This window comes from Equus quagga, chromosome 11 (assembly GCF_021613505.1).
Source record: "Equus quagga isolate Etosha38 chromosome 11, UCLA_HA_Equagga_1.0, whole genome shotgun sequence".
NCBI classification, from domain to species: Eukaryota; Metazoa; Chordata; class Mammalia; order Perissodactyla; family Equidae; genus Equus; species Equus quagga.
The window spans coordinates 102,535,482-102,540,365 of record NC_060277.1 but is presented as its reverse complement, the minus strand read 5'-3'; positions in this window follow the sequence as shown (position 1 = coordinate 102,540,365).

Below are 4,884 nucleotides of genomic sequence, written 5' to 3'. Positions count from 1 at the left end.
CGGTCTCTGCCCCCGCGAAGCTCACAGACTGCTAACTCTAATACAAAAACTGTGGGAACAGGAGAAGCCTTCATTGCAGGCGCAGAGAAAAAGGGAGCGAATTCTAACTGGGGAGGATGGGAGGTGGAATTTACCTAGAGTCTGGAATATTAAGTAGACTTCCCCAAAGCACACCTGGGGGTTGGGGTATGAGTGCTGAAGGGCAAGCTCCAAATGAAGTAGAGAGGGAAGAAAGTCAAGGGCTGTCTGGGGAAAGAATGGCGAGGGCTCTGATTGTCTGCTGCGTGCAGTGCTCGGGAACAAGACTTGGAGGGTGACTCCGAAGTCCAGCCAAGAAATTTAGGATGCGATGGGAAACCACTGAGGGCTTCTCAGAGAAAGAGTGGCACGATCAGATCCGTTTCAGAAAAGTAACCGGCTGCAGTTGGTAGGATGGACTGGCACTGAGGCAGTGCAATCAAGATGGGGTTCTTCAAATCTGGAGAAAAGGATCCCCATCCATTAGGGAAGTGGTCCGTTAGGACAATACTATGTAAGTCAAGCGGCAGTATCCGTTTCAGACCAAGGGCTCTTTGGCTGCTTAAAACCAACCACCGGGGCTTTTGGATGTTCCAGTTTAACCAAGTTAGGAGCAAACAGTTCTCCATTCTAGCACTCCCTACACTAAGCCAACTTTCCATTTTCATGCTTGACCTGCACTCCGTAATGTTCCCACCTTGGAGTTTTGATGAAATTACATTTTCCCACTTTTTTTTTTTGAGGAAGATTAGCCCCAAGCTAACATCTGCTGCCAATCCTCCTCTTTTTGCTGAGAAGACTGGCCCTGAGCTAACATCCATGCCCATCTTCCTCTACTTTATAGGTGGGATGCCTGCCACAGCATGGCTTGTCAAGCGGTGCCATGTCCTTACCCGGGATCCAATCCGGCAACCCCCAGGCCACTGAAGCGGAATGTGCAAACTTATCTGTTGTGCCACCGGGCTGGCCCCCCAACTAATTTTCACACTGGTGTCATTCTGAGGAAAATGCTTCAGAGGGCACCACTATGGCATAGGAATTAACACCTAAGAGTCTTATTCGCATTTTCCTTCTGACAGCGGGGCCTTGGGTTACTTCATCTAGAGGCAGATAACAGCTCAAGGCGTCCTCCAAATCCATATGATTTATATGTAGTGTTTTTCTTTCTAAAATCCAAAGATGATTTATGTTGTATCATATCAATTCAGTTCAAAGAAAGCAAGATACCTAGCTTAAAAATTGATTGACTGCAACAAGAATTAGAAATTGTCCTTATGAAAAGCTGCCTGTACTACTGTTTTTTTTTAAATATTGGCACCTGAGCTGACAACTGTTGCCAATTTTTTTTTTCTGCTTTTTCTCTCTAAATCCCCCCAGTACATAGTTGTATATTTTAGTTGTAGGTCCTTCCAGTTGTGGCATGTGGGACGCCGCCTCAGCATGGCCTGATGAGCGGTGCCATGTCTGCACCAAGGATCCGAACCAGTGAAGCCGTGGGCCGCCCCAGCGGAGCACGCAAACTCAACCACTCGGCCACAGGGCCGGCCCCCATATCTACTTCTATTTACAAACCGTAAGTACAGTATATTCAATTAGATTTATGTGCTACATTAATAGGATGTTAAAAACAAAATAGCCAGAGCACACAGGGCATCCTGTGACCTGCTAATGCTTCTCAAACTCGCACCACGGCAGCTGCGTTTTCCCCATCAGACACAAGACCCTGACCAAGGGCAGTTCTGCACACAGCCAGCGTTTGCGGGGGAGGGGTGCTGAATGAATGCTTGTTCCACCTCATTGTGAAGGGGATTACTGTACCCTCATAACATATTGATATAAACTAGGTTTATGAGTTCTGAAATAAATTCTGGGTGGCACAAGTTACTTGTTAAGAGCAATTGAGGATAATTTTCTTAAATCCCTAAGATCCATGTTAAATGGCAATGTGAAAAGCGCTGATTCTCTCACTGGCCATGGATGATCTTTAAACCTTTAAGTAACACTTTAAGCCTTTAGGGCTTCACTACTGCTGAAGTTCAGAAATTTAAGTGAAGTTGCAAATTTCTGGAAACCAGAGTTACGATTTTACAAATTAACACCGAGTTCTGTTACTCCAGCTACTTTCACCAGTTAACATTATGAATAAGATCAAAGTGCTGTGCTTAACTTCTGTCAGACCTTTGATCTTAAAAGTAAAAGGAAGCAGAGAATTGTGGTTCACACATAATAAACAAATCTCCAAATTATTAAAAAGGCATTTTATTATAAATACATTTTAGTTGTAGCAGTAAAATACATTTTGTGTTACCATGAATCTTTTAAAACAAAAGAACTTCACTGAGACAATGATCACAATGTAGGAACTGTAGACCCCAAAATTGAAAACTTGTTCTAAAGAACCAAAGTGGCTAAAGTAATTCCAAAACTAAGTTAAAAAATAAAAGAAATTGACAAAAAAGCTAGAAAACAAAACCCTAGAGAGTGGCTTTGGGGTTATTTTATGGTACGAAGTCATTTTTACTTTATGGATAAACTCTTCAGGTATCAGAACCTCTGAGGTGAGGTACCATTAACTGCAAAGAAAAAATAATTTTGTTATTATTTTGCCATAAATTATGATTATGAGATGGCTGCACCACTGGTACTTTTAGGAGATGGAAAGTGGCCACCTCGGTTTGGATACAGCCTCCCTTGGGAAGGCTTGCCAAAATAAGACCCAGTAGGAATTTGCTAAGTAATTGATGATATGAAGTTAGCTGAACAAGTTTAGGTAAGTATTTTTGAAGCATTCAAAAAAACCTGTGTCACTAATAACAGGACCCTTTAATAAAATGCAAAACCCATTACCTTTATAATTTAGAGGAGAGGTATTTTAATCACAATATTTACCTAGGATACAACTACTACATATAACCAGTACCTTCGTGGGTTTCAAAGAATCAGGTCAGATGACTGGCACAGAAAGCGGATACAGTACAATGTCACATACGTGGATTCATAGGAAGCAGGCATGGTCTGGATATATGAAAATCCAAGACCCTTCCTCTGTATGGGAGGGGGGCTGAGAGACATTCTCAGGTGTAACTGACGCGTCGGGACTTCAACCTGGACAGAAGAGCCCGCTGACCGACCGAGAGAGAGAACGAGGTCTTCACGTACAAGGCAAAACGCACATGAAGCGAAGCTTCCTCTGAGCGGGAAGTGGATACAGTAACCCGTGCTGAACACATGGACAATCCCCACCAAGGTTAGCAAGCTTTCAAGGAGGAAGTGCTGTTTGAAGAATTCCAGAGCTGTGCATTCTAGGATGCTTCTCATGTACTTCGACATCTAAGTCGTCCTATAATCTATTACCTTAAAAATATTTTTTCTCTTTCTAGTAGCTCAGTAAATTCAAAGCCAAACTAAAAACCAGAGGCAGAGCACGGTCCCCCTCGAGCAGCAGTCCAGGGGGAATATGACGACGACAACAAGAACACACGTTTTAAGATATCCAAAGACCTGTCAGGTTTATTATATTATAGGCAGTCTCTCTCTTAAAAATAACTTGCTCATACATGTGCACCTATGGTTTATGAATAACTCATGCTGTGTAGGTGGCAGATTCCCCTAGACTGTTTTGCAAACACATATAGATTTTTTTTAAAGGTAGCAAAGTAATCAGAGACAATTATCAATTTTCTGCCATATACAATTCTTCAGGCTCCCCTAACACCTGCTGGCAAGGCAGAGAATCCAAAATAACTTGCTTAACCTGAGAAACACATAATTTGAAAACCAAATCCTTTGCCCTCACCGCCCCGCCCCCCATCACCCCCCAAAACATAAAACCTACGAACGCCATCTTTGGGGATTATCTATTGTTTTCGATGCTCCACATCACTGCCCTCTTAGGACAGGGCCTCCTGTACTAGCGCCACGATAAATGCAAGGTGCATTCTCGTGACATTCTGATGGCTTCCTTCCACAATTCTCGTCTCCGCGGGTACAGATCATCAAGATCGACTCTGAGCACACCAAACAAACACACAGCTCACAGACCACAGCCTAGGCTGCAGTGTACACAGAACCAAACTCACCCTAGAAATGAAAGAGCTCTTGCGCCCTGGTGTGGAAAAGCAGCACAAACTTAGAGGGGTGGGCAATGGGAGGGGGCGGCAGCCACCCAAAGGGCTTGTCACTCCAGAGAGATCTTTGCCCACGAATGTCCCACTCATGGCAACAGAATTGTAAGAATGTTTCAAGAGATCAGTTTTTCACACTAAGTAAATATATGCCTAGTTGAAAAGACAGTCAGACTTTCTCTTGACCAGTGGCTCTCAAGTGGTTCCCAGCATTGGCATCGCCTGGGAACTTGTTGGAAAAATGCAAATGATCAGGCTCCAGCCTGGAATCAGAACCTCTGGGGGTGGAGATAATTCTGGTGCTGACTAAAGTCTGAGAACCACTGTCCCATTCTGCTCAAAATTCAGAGATCTTAAAAGAGGACAGATTTGTAAACAGATACTACTGTGTGACTTCTACTCTGTGTTGAAACCTATGTAATTTGCCACCCTTTCCCCTTTACTGCGCAAACATCAAAAAAAGAATGAACACTTTTATTTTAAAAAATCAAATATTTTTTAAAAAGTACTATCAGTTTCCCCTCCTATACATAGTTCTAAGGCAGGCAGTCACATGCTAGTATGCAAAATAAAATACAGAAGAGACCTCATATATGAGGTGCAGAAATAGCTAAAAAGACTCCCCAAGAACATAATGAAAATTCCATAATATTGTTTAATGAACTCATAGAATTATATAAAACCTACTATGCTTTATGCTTAATATTTGTATCAAAATAAAATCTCTCTGTTGAACAAATTG